Raw genomic sequence first — 21,038 nt, 5'->3', positions numbered from 1 at the left:
ATTTCAAGATAAAACATTTAAAGATACAAAGGAAGAGCCCATCCAATAGAAGCAGATTCTCTCTGGCAGCTGACAGCACTTAAACTATGAATTTAACATTTCTCTTAGCTGATATAAAACGGGTAATTTGTAGGTATTATTTGCTCATTTTACAACAAAATAAATCATTCTTACTAATACAGAAAACAAGGAGCATGCATTAATATACATAGCATTTTTCTATACAAAGCCAATGCAGAAATTTATTACATACATCTGAGGATATAACTGGGCTGACTATATCCTTTATCTTCTGAACCAGGGAACTTTTGAGAATATATGGATGATTATTGGTTAATAACTACTGCAATAATAGGACAGCAGAAGTAAACCGGGCTGTCCTAATTATTAATTAATAAGAAAATCAAATGTCACAGATAATTTCTACTATTGTTACCTATTAGCAATAAGCATAATAAATTTTAGTCCAATCATGATCTTCTTGTTTAACTTTGTTATTTTTCTTAGAACATTCTGTTGATGTATAGTGTAGCTATTACTGAAAGTACAGACTAAATCTTGGATTAAAATTCATCATAGTCACTGTCTGTCTATGAGGGTCAATATTACACCATTTACTGAACACTTAAAGCCATCAAGCTATGGAAATATTCATGCATAGAAACTTATAATTTTAAGAGATGAACAGAAGGACTATCACTTTGTGGGGGGGAAGAGCACAAGTTATAAAGTCTGAAGCTAACAGCACATTTTAATAATTAGGACGAGGGTCAATTTTTTTTTTCTAACAAAGATCAGAAGTACATGTCCTAAATATTTAAAGATGAAGATCTTAAGAAAAAAAGAATAAACTCCACAAATGAAGTATTAAAATGAAGCCTACTTCATGAGAATATATGTTTTTAAAATCCACAAATAAATGAAAAATAGACAAAAATTCAATGAGGAGAAAATAGAAACAGATAATATGAATAAACAATCCACTAATGAGGAAACAAAAATGTCTAATACATATTTATAAAAAGATGATCATATATCACGTATAATCAGGGAAAGCGATATTAAAAGGAGTGAGATACCACTTTATATTAACTTATTTGACTAAAAAATGTATATCTGACAATACTTTATTACTGAGTCTTTTTGTTCAATGTCACTCTTTCATTACCAGATGTTGGTGAGGATGTGAAGCAACAGGCACTACTAGAGGCAGTGCTAATTGGTATTACTATTTGGAGAATAATTTTGGCACTGTGTTACTAAAATTGAGGTACAAACACAACCATCAGAAATATGGCCCCCAAACAACTAGAAACGTTGCACAAGAAATAGCAAATACACTTTGAAATGCGTACATACATCCACGACAAAGTAAAGTAAGTCTCTGGAGGCCAAAAAAGACAAGGTAACTGAAAACCAGACTCACGCTGTGTGAGTTGTCAGTGTTCAATCCCTACAAATGCAGGGACTTAGGTCTTCAAGACCACAGGGGAACAGAACAAGAGGTCTTTGGCTTGAGGGAAGCTGGAGTCAGAACTGAGACGCCCCATCCCCTCACCCTACTGGACACCACATACATGCATCCGCACACACGTACACTTAAGCACATAGACACAGTGCTTGTGTCCTAGCCGCTTACACCTTTAGTGAAAGGGTTGAATAAAAACAGATCTATCAACACTGGGAAATATAAAGAGTTTGGTTTGTATGGCCTCTAGGTAGAAAATCCTCTCCCCTGAGAATCTATAACACCAGATCTGTGCTGTATATAAGATTAGAATTTGAATGTATGCAACATAAACCGAGAATCCCCCATTTTAAGAAATTAACACTGAAGGGTGCCTGGGTGGCTGAGTCTGTTAAGTGTCTGACATTGGCTCATGTCATGATCTCAGGGTCCTAGGCTAGAGCCCCACATCCAGCTCCCACTCAGCAGGGAGTCTGCTTGTCCCTCTCCCTCTGCCCCTCCCCCCATTCATGCTCTCTCTGTCTCTCTCAAATAAAAAATGAAATCTTTAACAGAGAGAGAGAGAGAAATTAACACTGAAATGATATAAATTGGATGCCTGGCACACACACACACAAAAGCAAGCCCTCCTGGAATGAAGCTCTTGGATCTGTCACCATCCTTCCTGCAAAGGAACTGTTTAGAGAGTTATGGATCTAATAACCATGTGAACTCAAAGGGATAAAGGGCAGGCTGGGGCTAGTAATAATGGAGCTATTATAATCCACATCGAGAGGATGAGGGAAGAGGGGAGATGCAGGAATCGAGGAGAGAATTGGGTACAGAAAGTCATCTTGAGTGAAACAATGACTTTCGCTTAAGAATGCATGAGGAGCATGAATAAATAAAATATTTTAAAAAAAGAATGCATGAGGAGGCATACATAATGGAGAAAATTACAAGAATGTTCTTTGTATCATTGCTCTTTCGTGCAAAAAAAAAGGTACATTTGAGATGCATAAACAGGGCAATAAATTAGTTAACTGTTCCATAACTAGCCATTCATTGGAATATTATACAACAGTCAATAATAAATGAAAAGGCACTACATGTAACAATATGGATACATTTCAAAAATATGAGTAAAAAAAGAGCAGCTTGCAAAAGATTCCTGTAACAGCTATATAAATTTTTAGTTTGTAAAACAATATTTGTATTGTTTATATCTACATATATATGCAATAAAAGTACAAAAGCATGCACAGGAATAATAAATACGACTTTGAGATAGTGCACAACTTTTAGAACTCGGAAGAAGGGGAATGAATTTGAGGAGGAACACAAATATTTATGTATGTTTATACTATTTTCTCCTTTTTAATTCTGTCGTAAATATGGTGGTTAACATTTCACAAGTTGGGTAAGAGATACATGGCTATCCCTCATTATTTTCCCTGCTATTCTGTATTCTTGGAACATTTTATAATTAAAACCCAAGTCTCCTAATTGCTAATTTAGATGATCGGTCTTCAAACATGATGCTAAATTAAAATACGGTCATGTGAAATTAGACTAAATCCAACTCTGACAAAATATTTACATATATAATGTATACATAAATTTTTGTATACATAAATAAATATATACATAATTTAGGTAAAGTTTTCTAATAAATATCTTAAAATACAGGGTCTAATTATAGCCAAAATTATACATGTTCCCTTTAAAGAATTCCAGCTATTTATAGCATTAGAACATTGGGGGAGTTACATGGAGAAGTGTCCACATGGGAAAAAGAAGAGGCTCTAAAGAAAAGCGATAGGCAATTATAGGCAAAATTATAGCCAATCCTCACGTTGGTAGATTTACTTTCATCCGAATTAGGACATCTCTTATCCACTTAAAATTATTAGGCTTTTAATTTTGCATTCTTATTGATTCATACACCTGACCTCATTCCAAGTTTCTTGAGGAAATTAACTGAATATACCCTCACATAGATGTATATGGATCTCATATATGTGTATATTAAGCACATAGATATATAAATATAGGAGGGGTACGACGCTGTTTGTCTTGACAGGAGAAAGTGGTTGACTACACAGAAACTGAAAAAGATCCACTTTGAAATTATAAAAGCAAACATTAAAATGTGACGGGGATAAAACATTAAAATAACTAGTCACACGCCTGTCTTTGCCCTTCTTGCCTTCCAAGCAGAAAGGATTATTTGCTTTTGAGCAGATCCCCAATCTGGGCCTTTGCCGTGCTTGTGAGCAGGGCTGCAGAGCTGCTGATTTATGTGGTTACAATGCACAATGTGAGTTCACTAAATTTGAGGAAGTCAAAGAAATCTCCACGTGACATTCCGGGCTGGGAAGTCAGTCTGTAAAGACATCCAATTTCTTATTTAATCCTTTCTGAGAAAAAAAAAAAAAAAAAAAGAGGAAGGGAGTAGCAGAGAAGCATGGAACTGCTCAGAGCCCTTGCTCCATTGCTCTGCGAAAGAATGGGTCACCTGGAAGCCAAGTTGCTGCCAGGGGGTATCTGGAGCTCTGGGGAAAGCCTGCTTCCTTCCAGGCACCAACCACGATGCCAGGGTCTGAAACACTGGCCTCACATCACATTCCATCTTGAGCCCTGGGACTATTTTACTTTTTGTTCTTATTTATTGCCTCTCTCTCACCTGAGAGCAAGCAATATTTAGTAGACAAATCTTCACTGAGATGAATAGTTGACCTATGCCCCCAAAACACTACAAAGATGACAGGCTCTTATCACTAAGAAATTCCTGGTGGAAGTGAAAGCTTTAAGCTCTAAAATTAGGAGTTAGGCATGGACCCACAGACCAAAGTTTCTGAAAACCTGTCAAGCTGCCCTGAAAGAGCATACAGCAAAGTGGAGCATTACTAGAATCCATATGTAGGAGGCATAAAAATGTACACATAACTTAAAACATGCGAAGAAAATTCAGCTCTTCACTTCCCAGAACTGATTTCATATTTTTACAAGCTCCCATTGAATATTGGAGAAGCTGGCAGGATATAAGTTTGGGGGAAACATCGTATCAATAAACAAGATTTCGTGTTCATAGATTTTTAAATTTGGGGGGTATAATTCACCTTTCAGGTAAACACTTTCAGAGATCCTCTCCTTTGCCCCTGCTTCTACCAATATGGCATTTAGCTTTGTGGTAGAGCTCTCTTGATTTCACGGTGGTGCAGGGGGGATCTTCAAGTCGTCGGAAGCAGGTCTAATGCCTTCTCTGGCCCACCATCAGTTCCTACTGCGGAGCTTCTGCCCAGGTCTGCTTTACTCTGGGTGTGGCTCGCCGTCTGTTCCAGACCGAGATTCACAGCCCCAGCCATCTACCTCTATTCATAAAATGACCATAGCTTCACACCCACCCTGGACCACACCAGCCCCACAAGCTCTTTGAGCACCTCTACATTCCATCCCTCCCCTATCACCCACCAGGATAACAGAGATTCAAGATCCCAACCCACCACAGAAGGCCATGGGAGATGGGAGCCCTGACTTAGGTTAACTACCTCCTTACCTCCCTCCACCAGGGCTATGCCAGTTCTCCCACACTGCTGGACACAGCCCCCAGCGTTCAGGAAGCAGGAGCTGTTTCCTCTTCCTCCATAGCCACACTCCAAACACTTCTCAAGTCTAACTCTCACTCCTCTTCCCTCTTTTCATTCCATCAAGTTTTAATAAGACTATCCTTCCTTCCTAAAAAGCAGAAAATTGCCTTTGCTCCTGGCTTAGAGAAACCTTGATATTTGGGACACCTGGGTGTCTCAGTAGTTGAGCCTTCAGCTCCACCTTCAGTTCTGCCTTCGGTTCAGGGCGTGATCCTGGAGTCTCAGGATCGAGTCCCACATCGGGCTCCCTTCATGGAGCCTGCTTCTCCCTCTGCCTGGGTCTCTGCCTCTCTCTCTTTCTCTGTGACTCTCATGAATAAATAAATAAAATCTTAAAAAAAAAAAAGAAACCTTGATATCCAAACCACCAGACCTACATCTTAACATATTCATGGACGCCTAAAGAATTTATAAAACTTTCTTTTTTTTTTTTTTTTTTTTTTTTTTTTTTTTTTTTTTTACAAAGCGTAACTTTGGGGGACTGTGGTTTTAATGTGGATTTAAAAATCCAATTAAACATGTCAAAAATTAATGTTCTTTTGCGTATATGCTGTATCAATGCTAATCTCCTCAGACCCAAACAAACGGGGCTACTTGATAGTAAGGAGATCAGAAAGTGAAGCCACTAGCACAACCGTGGTGCGGCACAATTGGGAGAACCAGAAGCAGCTGAATTAGATCAGAGCCAAAGGACTACACAGCCAAGATTTGCCTAGACTTGAATTATCACCATTAATAAAGCTACTTAGAGAAGAAGAAAAAAGAAAGAAAGAAAGAAAGAAAGAAAGAAAGAAAGAAAGAAAGAAAGAAAGAAAGAAAGAAAGAAAGAAAGAAAGAAAGAAGAAGAAGAAGAAGAAGAAGAAGAAGAAGAAGAAGAAGAAGAAGAAGAAGAAAGAAAGAAAGAAAGAAAGAAAGAAAGAAAGAAAGAAAGAAAGAAAGAAAGAAAGAAAGAAAGAAAGAAAGAAAGAGAGAGAAGAAAGACACGTAGCCACTATGGCAGTCCTCAGGAAGCACAGTCAAATTCTGATTTCATAACAGAGTTGCCAGGGGGAACCGAGAGAACCAAAGGCAAGTAGGTATGATTCAGTCTCTTGAGAATAGATTCCCAACCATCCCAATTCTGGTGACTGGGAAAAAGTGAGTCCTTTGGATGCACGTAAGGAAGCCTCTGAAAGCCAGCCCAGGACTGAGGTCCTAGGAGAACCTGTTTCTCTTAATCTGCTTCCAGTATGGCAAGACTTACCTTAGGATTAACCCACCAGCTAAGCAGTAACTTTCTGAATTTTTAGGATGTTTCACACCGTGGAATAAAATCCCTAACAGCCCAGGACTGTCCAGAACTTTGGACGGATAGAAGCAGGTGTGTCAGTTTTGACTCTGGCAAGGAAGACCAACTCATGGCCTGCTGCAGCCAGTATTCAATGAACACCCTGATTCTTCTTCTGCAATAAACACACCCTTGTGGATGAGGAGGGAATGAAATTCTGATTGACTTCTGGGACCCCCTATAAACAGTTGCAAGTTCTCTAGAACCCAGATTTAGTACAAGAATATTTGATAGGCAAAGCCCTACTGAACCAGTTCTAGGAGAAAGAGGTCCTGATGGCTGACGAATTCTAAGGAGCGCACAGATGTATGGGATAAATACCTAGAAAAGACAATGGAACAGTTAGTTTCCATTAGTGGAAACAGCTATTTAATGATGTAGAAGAAATGATTAAAGATTATTTTCAGAGCATTTGTATGTATATTGACAAAAACAATTTTATCACTAGCCTTGTTCTCTCAGTTCTGGAGTCGGCACCTTGCACCTGTTAGAATGGCTAAAATCAAAATGACAAGAAAAAACAATTGTAGGGGAGGACGTGGCGAAAAAGGAAACTTTGTACACAGATGGTGGGAGTGCAAACTGGTGCAGCCACTGTGGAAAATTGTATGGAGTTTCCTCAAAAAATAAAAATAGAGGGGCACCTGACTGGTTCAATTGGTAGAGCATGTGAGTCTTGATCTCAGGGGCATGAGTTCAAGCCCCATGTTGGGCATAGGGTTTACTTTAAAAAATAAAAATAGGGGTGCATGGGTGGCTCAGTCAGTCAAGAGACCAACCCTTGGTTTCAGTTCAGGTCATGATCTCAGGGTCATGAGATTCAGCCCCATATCAGGCTCCACATTCAGTGTGGAGTCTGCTGGAGAGTCTCTCCTCTCGCTCTCGCTCTCCCTTTTTGTGCTCTTCCCTCCACTTATACACATGCTCTTTCTCTTTCTCAAATAAATAAAAATCTGTTTTAAGATCTTATTTATTTATTCATGAGAGACACACAGAGAGAGAGGCAGAGACACAGGTAGAAGGAGAAGCAGGCTCCCTGCAGGGAGCCCAATGTGGGATTCAGTCCCCAGACCCTGGGATCATGATCTGAGCCAAAGGCAGACACTCAACCGCTAAGCCACCCAGGAGTCCCAATACAATTTTTTAAAATAATCAATTAATAATTAATTGATTGATTTTTTAAATAGAAATACTATATGATCAAATAATTCTACTATTGGGTATTTACCCAAAGAAAATAAAAACACTAATTCAAAATGATATCTGGGGACACCCATAAATACAGAGAACAAATTACAGTTGCCCACCAGGGAGAGGCCTAGGGTGGTCAAAATGGGCCAAAGGGAGTGGGAAATACAGACTTCCATTACGAAGTGAGTAAGTCATGGGAACAAAAGGCACAACATAAGGGACATAGTCAATGACCTTGTATAGTGATGTAAGGGAACAAATGGGAGCTCGCTGTGGTGAACCTGGCATAATGTATAAACTTGTCAAATCGCGAAGTTGTACATCTAAAACTAAAGTAATATTATGTGTCAATTATATTCAAAAGAAAAAAGAGTTTTGGAGTTGAAGTTCTCTCTGAGTGTGTGTGCTGATGTGTGTGTCTGTACATGTGTGAGTGTATGTATCTGTGCGTGTTAAACACAACTCCATGCTGCTGCCAACACCAAGGTGGCTCAGGTTATTCAGGTTACATGTATTAAAGGTATATGTTTAATGAGATTTACTAACTTATGCCTTTTCTACTTGTAATCTTCCTCATTTAATGGTACTCATTATCATTTTTGTCAATTCATAAAATTATAGAAATTTAGAGTTAGGAAATATTATAAAATTTAACTAGCTCCATACCATCACTTACTGATACATAAGTCAAAGGCTAATGAAAAAGCTCCCAAAAACACAGCTAGTGAATGAGGCAGTAAGAGCCAGAAATCAAGAAATCGGGTCTCTTGATTCTTGCTATCTCCAACAAGATATGGAAGCCAAAGTTTTCTTCCTTGGGGAAAGAAATTAACATTTCTGCCAGAATGCTTGAGTAAATTTCTGATAAGATTTAATTTAAAGACTTGTTATGGGACACTATTTCCATCCCATATAGCTGTCAGACAAAAGTGACCTTTAACCAGACTATTTTTTTCCATTTATATCTAATCTAGTTATTCTCAAATTTTGTCACACATGTGAATCACCTACGGTAGTTTTTAAATTCCCAATGTCTGGATCAAACCCCTTACCAATTAAATAAAAATGACTGGGAGTGGAAGCCAAGTATCAATATCCAGATCTTGGATATTACAAGATTACAAAGATCTTTCTGTATGTGAGGCCAATGTGTAGCCAAACAACAACACTTTTGCTCTCCCTCTACCCCCTTCCCTCTCTCTCCTTCTTGCTCTCTCTTCTTTCCCTCATGCCCACCCCCCCCACACACACACACACACATACACACACACAAATTTCTATCTCTGTCTCTATCTCTCTCTTTTTCTCTCAAACGGCCCTTGGAATTTTGACTATTAAGATTGGTCTAGCTTTTTCTTTTGCATGGATTAACTATTTTTCTAAAGTTTACCCCTCTTTTCAATACCTAAACAATAGGCTTGGGTACTTGAAAAAATAACTTTTAGCTGTGCCTGGTTGGCTCAGTCGGTTAAGCCTTCAGCTCAGGTCATGATCCTGGGGTCTTGAGATGGCCCCAGCTTCAGGCTCCCTGCTCAGTGGGGAGTCTGCTTCTCCTTCTGCCCCTCCCCCTGCTCATGCTTTCTTTCTCTCTCTCAAATGAAGAAATAAAACTTTTAAAAATAATATTAATAACTTTTAAGGACAAACAATACATTCCTTAAAGTGTTTGCATTTATATTAGGAAAATCTAAGAGAATCCAGTTACTCTGAATAAATAAAATCACAACTAACAATTTACTGTCAGAAAAATAGTGTTTGATTAATATCAAACGACTTTACATTCCTTCCATGATTGTGGAAGCACTTGCTTGCTCTTCATTATACAATTATTGGACTGCTAATGCTTTTATGAGCTCTAATCACTTTTTTTGGCCTCTTCCCATCCATCGCTGTAGCTGTAATTGAGTTTACTAAGGAAGTAAATTATGCAATTGTCCATAATAAGATTGACAAGCCAATTTTCCTACTTCCTAAACAGCTAGTTACAGAACACCACAATGTCTAGCAGAGAATATAAGAAATCAGACAAATCCCCATTATTGAGAATCTTATTTTTCTGTCACATTAATTATTTCTCTAAACTTTGTTCCCTATGCATTCATTAACTTGCAATTAAAAATTATATGATTAAAGTATATGAAAGCATCCCAAACTAATATTATTGCTAGAGCAGAGAGAGCTATTTATTGAATTTCCAATATGTACCAGGCTCTAACTGAGCACTTAATACCTATTATCTTAATTTTCACAAAGATTCTAAGATACGTCCTTATTTTATAGTAAGGTAAATTAAGACTCTCTGTAAAGTTAATTAACATCCCCAGGGCATCCTGGTTGGGAGATATCCGACTGGATTTATACTGTCAAATAATTTTAAAAGACGACCAGATTTTTGTTATTAAATCCAAATCTATTGACTCACCAAACAAGGGAACATGGGCCAGGGAAGAGATCTATTGAGTAGTTGATCGAAGGAAGAAAAGTCAAGGGTTTAACTGCCAAAAAGGAGGCATCTTTGATGTTTATTGTAGTTAAGAAGTGAAAATTAGGGACTCCTGGGTGACTGAGGCGTTAAGTGCCTGCCTTCGGCTCAGGGCATGATCCTGAAGTCCCAGGATTGAGTCCCACATCCTGGTCCCTGCATGGAGCCTGCTTCTCTCTCTGTCTATGTCTCTGCCTCCCTCTCTCTGTGTCTCTCATGAATTAATAAATAAAGTCCTAAAAAAAAAAAAGAACTGAAAATTAGTCTTCTGGATAAAATCAAATAAATATATATTGTCTGTACATAGTTTGTTAAATTCCAATTCCCCAAAGGACTTGTATCCAAAATTTATATATTTTTTAAGACTTTTAAAACTCAGTGCTAACAATCCATGTTTCTAATTAGTTAAAATATCTGAGCAATTTTGACACAATCAATCAATGTCATTAGGCTTTAGGAATGCAAATTAAAACTATAATGAAATATTACTGCAAAATATTAGGCTAACTAAAATCCAAAAAAAATAATATCAAATGCTGACAGGATGCAAAACAACTAAAACTCTTTTACATTGTTGTTGGTTTATTTTTTAAGATTTTATTTATTTGAGAGAGAGAGAGAGACACCATGAGAGAGAAATCACAAGCAGAAGGGAGGGGTGGAGGGAGAAGCAGACTCTGCTGAGCAGGGAACCCAACTCGGGGCTGAATCCCAGGACCCTGAGATCATGACCTGAGCCGAAGGTAAATGCTTAACCAACTGAGCTAACCAGAAGCTCTCTCTTTTACATTGTTAATTAGAATGCAAAATAGTACAGGCATTTTGGGAAAATTTGACAGTTTCTTTAAAAATTAAGCATATACCTTTCATATGGCCCAACAAATGTGCTCCTAGGTATTTATTCTAGAGAAATGAAAATTTACTTCATAAAAAACCTTGTACATAAATATTCATAGCAGCTTTATTCATAATCTCGAAAAATTGAAGGGAAAAAACAAATATCCTTCAATAAGTGAATGGATAATAAACTGAGTTATACTATGGACCACAGTTCATCAGCTAAAGAAAGAAATTATGACAAGTGCATTAACATGGATAAATCTCAAACAATTATGCTAAGTGGGGGGAAAAAACTAGCTTTAAAGGCTCCACATCCTATGATTCCATATATATGATATCTTAGGGAAAAAAAAACAGAATAGATGGGGAGTCACCAAGAGTTTCAATCAAATACCCCTGCAAAGGGTGGGGAGCAGGAGAAAGTTTGGAGTATGATGGAATTGTTCTGTGTCCTGATTATGGTGGTGACTGCACAGATCTATACAAGAGTTAAAACTCACAGGACTACACACACACATATACACACACATGCGTGCAATTTTATGGCATGTTAATATTTTATAAAAAAAAAAAACAGAAACTTTACTGAAAGAAAACCCATTGTTCATTCATTAGCAAAGTGTCCTCACTTAGGTTCAATAAGGATCTGATATACTGGAAACACTCAAATTTTGTGACCATTTATCAGCTCTAGTTGATTGGAATCAACTGTGATAAAACCCTAACATCCAGCTTTTATATCTCCTAGGAAGGTGCTACTATAAATAAAACAAAATTATTATTTTTCTAGTCCCTCTTCTTGGTGCTCCTTTGGCGTGAGGCAACAAAATGAGCACACAAAGGATAAGCAAGTCATCAGATTGTAGAGTCTGCACCACCATATTGGTTTTGAGTGTCAATCTACAAAATTCCATTGTATTTATTCAAGTTATTCAAGCTCTTTTGATGGAGAATTATCTGATATATGAACCTGAAAAATAATGGCTGTTCAAAAGCTCTTAAGACCCTATTAATAATTTCCGTGGCAGTAATGACAATTAGAAATGACATAACAAAAAGAAAAAAAGAAATGACATAACAAATGTTTATAAAGTATCCCTTAAAGAAGTTTCTGTCTGGACAAGCCCAAAATATGTGCAATATCTAATGAATAGGTTTGTACCGTCTTTGACATCTTGGACATCTTGGCTTATTGTTGAATTTTATATAAGGATCCAAATGCAGTAAGAGTTATTAGCCAGCACAAAAATGTTATTTAGTGAGTAAAATACCTAAAATGATTCTATTCTCTAGTACCTTTAGATAAGCAAGTTTAAAACTTTTGTTGTTGTTGTTGAGTTTGTATAATACATACTGTATAGTACAATGCCATTTGCTAACACTGTAATTGTAAGGTTAGTTTCAAATGTAGCATTCAAGGGCCTCAGCCAAGGGACAAACCTATGCTCAAAGCAATGAAAAACCAGGGACACCTGGATAGTTTAGTGGCTTAAGAGTCCAACTCTTGATTTTGGCTCAGGTCATGACCTCAGGATCCACCCCACGTCAGCTTGGTGGTCCAGCATGGAGTCTGCTTCTCTTGGAGTCGGCTTGTGTCCTTCTCCCTCTGCCCCTCCCCCTGCTTGCTCTCTTTCTCTCTTAAATAAATAAATCTTGTAAAACTTTTAAAAATTTAAATATTTTTAAAAATGTTTTAAGTCTTTAAAAAACATAGCAATGATAACAATTAATTCCAACCTTCCCTGGCAGATTTGATGTGTGAGCACACAGCCAGAAGAGAGAATAATTCATCATCAATACTACCGGTATAAAAATTCCACAACCCAAATTGACATATAACTGCCTCCCCGAGGGCAAGGCCCACAGAGTGAGTTGATACAACCATAGTACAAGTATACCAAGTCACATTTACACAACCTGACATTTTGGTAAGTTACGTTAGTATACTTGTCAGCTATCTTAGGTTATAACTCTATAACCTAAAGCATGTGAAGTATCCTAACCCAAGTATAACTTGTATATGAAAGCATATAAAAGTATAGGTAACCCAAGCAGTGCAAAATGTTTACCTTAATCAATTTGTTGAGTGAAAAACTGTTATTAGTCATCTCCTGTGATGCGGTGCTATTAGCAGTATTCTACATTATATGGATTATAGAAAAGCTGTTACCTTTTCTATAAGGTATTTATATCCTATTTATAAGGATTAAAAAAAACACTAAGAACATACTTTAAATTTTTTTACCACTATAACTAACTTCGCTTTCTTTACAAAACTAGTGGCTGAATATTATCAACCCGGAAGGCATAATTTTTACTGATAAGGTTATTAATTGTGGGATAATCATAAATTAATTTCCATGGGTGAATCTTATCATAATTGCAGCTGACAACATTTTTAGTAGAATATTCTAATAGCTAGAAACCTCCCTGGTATTATAGAAGGATGACAAACTCAACTTAATTAAATTTCCTGATACAATTATGGCTTTGCTGAATCCAACAAATAGTTGCCTATATAAAGAGTTTGTCCTAGAATTAGGATGGTCAAAAAAATAAGAAAAGTTTCATGACTTATAACAGTTAATATTATTATTAACTAACAGTCCCACTAGTAAGTATTGATCCGAATATTATGTTACCTGTTTTAGATAGTTGGGAGTATAAAATAATAAGTGAATTAAACTTTGCCACTTAGTGAGGAGTCTTTTAAATACTTAATACATTATCTTGGAGGGAAAAATAAAACAAATTTAAAAAGTGATAATGATGTAAAATACAGACTTGTCGAATCACTATGTTGTACACCTGAAACTAATGCAACATTTTGTGTCAACTATACTTAAATAAAATATACTTAGATAAAAAGATAAATAGAAGTGATCATGATAAAAATTAAAGATTGGTGACTTACAACATTGCTCAATACAGAACTTAAAAGAGATGAAAGCCAAGTTACAAGCAGAAAAAATTGTTTTGTTTTGTTTTTTTAAGATTTATTTATTTATTTTATAGGACGCCTAGGTGGTTCAGTCGGTTAACCGTTTGCCTGCAGCTCAGGTCAAGTCCCAGGGTCCTGATACCCTGCAGGAATTCTGCTTCTCCTTCTTCCTTTACCCCTCCCCAACTCATGATCCCTTGGTCACTTTCTCTCTCTCTCTCTCTCAAATTAAAAAAAAAAAATCTTTAAAGATTTATATATTTATTTTGGAGAGAGAAAGAGAGCAGAGAGCATGTGTGTGCACACAAGTGGAGAGATAAAGAGAATCTTAAGCAGACTCCCTGCTGAGTGGGGAGCTGGTCTCCGGGGCTCCAGGGCACCTAACCATCCTGAGATCACAACCTGAGCCAAAATCAATAGTTGGACACTTAACTGACTGAGCCACCCAATCACCCCAGCAGAAAAAATTCTTAAACACCAGGCCAAGACAATGGGACTTCCAAGAGAGGAATTGTCAAGAACATTTTCCAAGATCAAACAAAGAAATTATATGACTATTTCTACCTAGCCATTGAGTCAAGGGAGATAGTAGAAATGAGAACTAAGACTCAAAACTCAAAAATGGAGATAGGAAGGGAAAGGATGGGAAGCAAGCAAAATGCACCACGTCAGGCAAAGAATTGGTAGGAGTCACTTGGATGCTGAGTACTCGTTTAGAGTGAATTTCAAGATGTAGCTCTTTAGCTATCGTATCCCTGTACACGGAGTGGTCATAGAACTAATCCTGCTCACTGGAACTCCTTTCAGGGAAATGGGACACTAAAAATAGATAAAATTACCTGAGTTTTTAAAGTATTATTGACCAACAAATTACCTACAGTAATTAGACTATCACTTTTAATAGCCCCTTAAATTGTACTATCCAAATACTGTTTTTGAAAATAAAAATAACACAACCGTGTGCACTGAACAAAACTTTAGACACTCATATTGAATATCTGAATATTAACAAATAAAATCTTCAGGTTTAAATTATTCTCATTTTAATCAGTATATTAAATAACATTTCTCTCTAATACTATGTCTTGGTATTTTTCTAAAGAATTTATTTTCCTATATAATCTTAATCTTTTTTTCATTGTTTTCATAAAACTGCCTGCACTTTTCTTCAATATTTTTGAATTATTGACATCTTCAATGGATACTTCTTGCAGACTACAGTATTCTAAAATAAAAACTCTATATAGGTGCTGAGATGCTTGAAAAACTCAACAATTTCTGCTAACTAGGATTATTGTCAATGATTTTATACTAAAATACATCAGTATTTCAACCTCAATATTTTCACAGGTACTCCACTCAAAGTGCTTTTCTTTAACAAATATTTTTGCCAAATAAATAACACTGAATAAGTCACCTCCTTTCATGATTTTTTTTAATGCTTTGATTGGATGCTACAAAATCATAGTTCTCAGTTTCATTCCATTCTGGCATAAAATATAAATTTATCTAATTAAAAATAGAAGCTGCATCAAAAGATTCTCCTCATAAGTCAAGATATTTCAATATGCAATTATAGAATTTCAAATTTAAATCTTTATACTCCATCTGAGATCATAAGTTAATTTGTTCAGTTCTGTCTGGAAAAAGTTCTATGTCTTAAGGTTTTACAGTAATTGTAATTTGCTAAAAGTTTCATGCTAACATTTGATTAAAGTTTTCAACTTATTTTGACAAAAATATAGTCAAAATTTAGAACTTGCTTAGATTAAATTTCTATATCATTACAGTTTGATTTAATTTTTTTATTTTTTTAAGATTGTTATTTATTTATGAGAGAGAGAGAGAGAGAGAGAAAGACAGGCAGAGGGAGAAGCAGGCTCCATGCAGGGAGCCTGATGTGGGACTTGATCCTGGGTCTCCAGGATCAGGCCCTGGGTCCAAGGAGGCACTAAACTGCTGAGCCACCCAGGCTGCCCAGTTTAACTTGATTTAAAAAGAAATTCTCCAAAGGTTTAAACATTCCTAAATTCTATTTGATATGAACAACAAAAAGAAAAAATACATACCACCATGTTACAGTACATTTTTAAAATTCAAATTTAACTATGTCACAAGAAAATGTATAGTTCCTTGTTTATAGACAGTAAAATATTTGTAAATCTGTGTAAGTCAAATCATACCTATTTGTGGAATTGCAGCTTCTACTGTATAAAATATTGAACCACAAGCAATCTTAGAGTCATTTTAATTTAATGACATTATTTTTACCATGACCTTGTATTCCACCAAAATACATGTACATATGACATGAAAACAGCGATTTTACTCACAATACTGAATTTTTTTTTTACTGAATGTATGATAGTATTCATAATAATGTCAGTTTTTCAGCTTTGACAGAAAAAACTTCCAAAGTTTTACTTTGATTTCTATGTATTAGATGAAAATAACAAACCATTACAGAAATAAATAATTTTTTTTCAAGTATCTGATGTCAAGATATAAAACTGACATTATTTAACCGATTACAAAGTTCTGCTAGAGGAGCTGACACATTAAACAAAATTGTTTCATAGGTATACAATAAAACTGAATCAAAAAGGAGTAAAATTTAAAAAAAACAAAAAGGAGTAAAATTAACTTAGACTAGTCATTTGACATAAATAAATGTCATACTTCCAGAATGATGTTAAAGGCACATTCTGGGGGTGCCTGGGTAGCTCAGTCAATTAAGTGTCTGACTCAGGTCATGAGTTGATTTTGGCTCAGGTCATGACTTCAGGGTGTGAGATCCAGCCCCACATCAGGCTCCACGCCGGGAGAGAAGCCTGCTTAAGATTAAGATTCCCTCTCTCTCCCTCTGCCCCTCCTCCACTCTCTCTCAATCTCTCTTAAAAAAAGTCACATTCTGCAGACTCACATGTTAACTTTTGGTCTTCAGGCATAATGTTTTTTAAAAAGGAATAATATTTTCAGGAGAATTTCAGTTTCATGCCTTTGGGTTTTCATTGGTCAGTTATACTATTCTGCACATGTGTGCCCCCTACCCTCACACCTTTTTGGTTGATAAAAGTTGACAAACAACTACATGAGTTGGCCTTGACAATCAGAAATTTACTAGATTGTCATTTTAATGTATTTTTTTTTATTTTTGAGAGCTATTAAAAATTTTAAAGTACTGCCAAACACCAAAATGTCTAAGTAGGTTTAACTTTACAACTTACAATGAATGGCAGTACCACTGGGAGGAGGGCAATCAGATCTCTCCAGATGCCCTCTAGAGCAAGGCAGGTCAGCCTCTATCCTCCACACATTATTTTTTAAACCACATAAACTAAAATCCCCATTTCCCTCTGGCCCTAGTGATTGGTGATGACTTCATGAATTTCACAGTCCATGGCCTGGGCCACAGCACAGTTGGCTGGAACCTCAACAGGCTACCTCCCTGCTGAAACAAGAAGGAATGAGCTGTTCCCATTTAATGTTCTGGTGCAATCTGTTTTATCAACAAGGGCCCTGCTTGTTGTCCTCGATAATACTTCTAAGCTTATAACCTAGAAGAGGTTTCCTGAAATGAGAAATAGTACTCTGGCTTGAACAATTACCACCTATCAAGTAAAAACAAACAATAGTGTTTATGCTTTTAAAACAAAGACATCTGTCACAAAATCACCAATGCTAGTATATAATGCAGTTTTGCAAAAGTGCAGCTCTCACCAATGACAAAATCCTTAACTCCTAACTTAATAAAAGCCAACGGTAAGTTTTTAATTCACATTAGTCATATGGATACAGAGTCCGTCAAGTTAACTGAATGCATCGTGGATGAACTTTGAAAACACTATGCAAAGTGAAAGAAGTCAAACATAAAAGGACATATATTGTATTATTACATTTATATGAAATGCTTAGAAGGGGTGAATTTATAAAAACCAAAAGTAGATCAGTGTTTGCCTGAGGCAGACGGTGGGGAAGGGGACATGTACATGGACACGAGGGATCTTACTGGGTAGAGGATTCTAAAATTCATTTATGGTGATAGTTGGATCACTCAGTAAAGTTACTCAAGATCACTGAATTACACACTTGAAGTGGGTAAATTTTCTGCCATGGAAAACAGACGTCAGTAGAGTTGAGGGATGGGAAATCTATCTTTAAATGACAAGCCACTGCACAGGATCACAGTTGATAACATGCAAAAATGTATTTCACATTGTGCTCCATGATATATTTCAAATCAAGTTGAAATGTAGACAATTTCTTAGAATTGAATAAAGCCTCTGACCATAACGCGGTCACTATTATAACTACACGGGAGATGCAACATGCGATTTCTACTTCACAAAAGTGGTAGTAACAGTGGAAGCACTGATAACAAGTAGAAGACTGAGTGTTCTCTGCGGCTCACCCAGAAATATTCAGGTCTGTGCAATAAGAGAAAAGAAGGAGACTCAACAATGAATGTCACACAAGACTGACTTGAGAACAAAAGCATTACCAGGTATTTTTAAAGTGTTCGTGACCTTTCCAGACTCAGTTTCTGTTACAAATTGAACGCAGGCCTGGCATTCAGCAGCTTCTCTGCTTTCAACATTCAGGTTCCAAAATATTATGACTCCTTGAAAAGCTATGAGAATATGCTGGACTGATCTCAAACTTCAGAATGATTCAAGAAAGTCAGAAAAGCTTTGTGCTTGGAAAGTGGATCCACAGAAAAACATTTTAGTTTTTCTAAGCATATACAATAGAAGCTTTCTTGACACATTCATTAACCACTCACAAAAATAAAAATAAAAAAGAAACAAAACAAAACCAAAAACAATCCAGCCCCTCTCAAAAACACACTGGTCGGCCCACGGTGTGCTGAGTGTTCAAATCCATACCTGTCTCTCTCTCTCTCGGACATAAACCTGGGCACATCTGCTCCCATCAATGGTATCCCATTTTACCCAAATACTGCTATTTACTCCCAAATCATTATTGTAATTATTTAATTAAATATCATCAGTGATGTCAATGAAACTGATAGCATAAGAACGTCCCAAAACCCTCTTCTTTGTCAAAGCAACAAGAACGTTGAAAAAATTTGTCAGAATCAACTTTTCCAGAAACTCTGATAATTAACTTTTTGCAGCAATCCAAGCATTTTTTAAATATTTATATATGAACAAGTTTTGTGGCAAGTTTTTGACTGGCCCTATTCTCTTCTTCCTGTGCCTAGCTATGCAGGAGACTTAAAAACCAGCAGCATGCAGTCATGGTAAAAATAAAAACAAAAACACAGTAGCCTAGGAACCAGTGGATGGGATAGAATGGGTTGGAGCTCCTCAAAGCTCCATTCCCAGAGACTGGACCTGATGTGACCCACCTAGTGGTTCCCTGGAAGACCTCAGTCACAAGCTTTATGGACCTGACTCAGAGCTTGTCCTGTGCAAACAGCATTTTCCCCAAAGATAATTTGTCAAAAATAATCAGAGGAAATTAGTTAACATCACAGTTGTCAAAGGTGGCGGATTGGGGTTAGACTAAATGATAGATTAACCAAAAATTTAAAAGGAAAAGTGGAGTAAGGAGGTGTCCATAGAGGGCTTCGAAAACTCCAACCTAGTCCTGGGAATCTAGAAGGCCAAGTACGTGTGTATAGATCTTCTGAACTTCTGCTGTAGTTATTGTTAAAACCACATCATTTAACACTTGCAGAGTAGCATATATGACTTTTAATTATATGTTACTTTTGTCTCCCCAACATTGTATTAACAGCTAACGTTTATATAGAACCACGTGACAGGCATTGTTCTAAGTGCTTTAGATATGTTGGTTTTTTTTAATCCTTATAATAAACTAAACATTACTATTACTCCCATTTTACAAAGAAGAAAACTGACGTTTTAGAGTACCTTAAATCTCAAAGTCCAATACCACCACATGGGGAAACTAGGATTCAAATGCCAGCTTTTCAGCTCAAGAGATCACACTCCTAAACACCCAGTGCTATCATTTCTAATTTGGCCTTTAGCTTACAGAAAAGGCAAAGGCTTTGGAGTCAAGGACTTGTGGGCATTCAATTTTCTAATTTAGGGAAATCATTTCATCTCTGTGAGTCTCAGTTTTTTCCTCTTTAAAATCAGTCTAATAGAGGTGCCTTGGTGCTCAGTCAGTTAAGATCTGCAAAGCATCTGCCTTTGGATCAGGTCATGATCCCAGGGTTCTGGGATCAAGCCCCACATCAGGCTCCCTGCTCCACGGCAAGGCGGCTGCTTCTTCCTTTCCCTCTGCCCCACCCCACCACTTAAGCATGCTCTCTCCTCTCTCATCTCTCTCTCTCTCTCTTTCTCTCAAATAAATAAATAAAATCTCTTTTTAATTTTAAAAATTAAAAAATTTTAAATTAAAAAAAATCAGTCTGATTATACCACTATTTCATTTCGGTTATTATGAATAGTAAACAACAATGTATATAAAAATACACTTTGTATGTTGAAAAGTACTAATAAAAACATTCATTCATTAGATACTTGGGTCAGCGGGACAGCAAGGAGAACAGTGTGATAGAGCAGAGTCAACAAGACCAGGATTGATGCTGCCTTGAACATCTTATCCCTTAGACCTTGGACAAATCATTTCAACTCCACAGGTCTTAGTGTTGACAACTACAAAATAAAAATAACACACACTAACTTTCTAAGTTCTGAGGATTAACGAGAAAAAAAAAAAACTGATAAAGTGTACTCCACAAACATTTCCCTTCTGACTCCCCCTCATCATCGTAGAACAATGCTCCACTTCCATTTACTTTACTTTGCTTTATTTTGCTTCATTACACTTGTCAGCCTCTGACATATATTGATTTGTTTCTTTATTTTCCGTCACTCCAATACAGGATGTAAACTCCCTCAGGTCAAGGACTTGTCATTTTCTTCACTGCTGTATTTCCAACATCAATAACAGTGCCTTAAAAATAGTAAGTGCTCAATAAATATTTGTTCAAGGACTCATTATCATCTACCATTACCATTGTTATAAATGAGATCACAGTCCATATCACTGTAATCAATTAATATAAAATGAAGCAAATATTCACTGAGTAACTTTAAAGTATACAATATGCTCTCAATCCAATTTTCTTAAAGATTAAGCACCACACTACCTGTATCAGA

This window comes from Canis lupus, chromosome 36 (assembly GCF_048164855.1).
Source record: "Canis lupus baileyi chromosome 36, mCanLup2.hap1, whole genome shotgun sequence".
In the NCBI taxonomy this organism is placed as follows: domain Eukaryota; kingdom Metazoa; phylum Chordata; class Mammalia; order Carnivora; family Canidae; genus Canis; species Canis lupus.
This window is presented reverse-complemented; position numbering follows the sequence as displayed.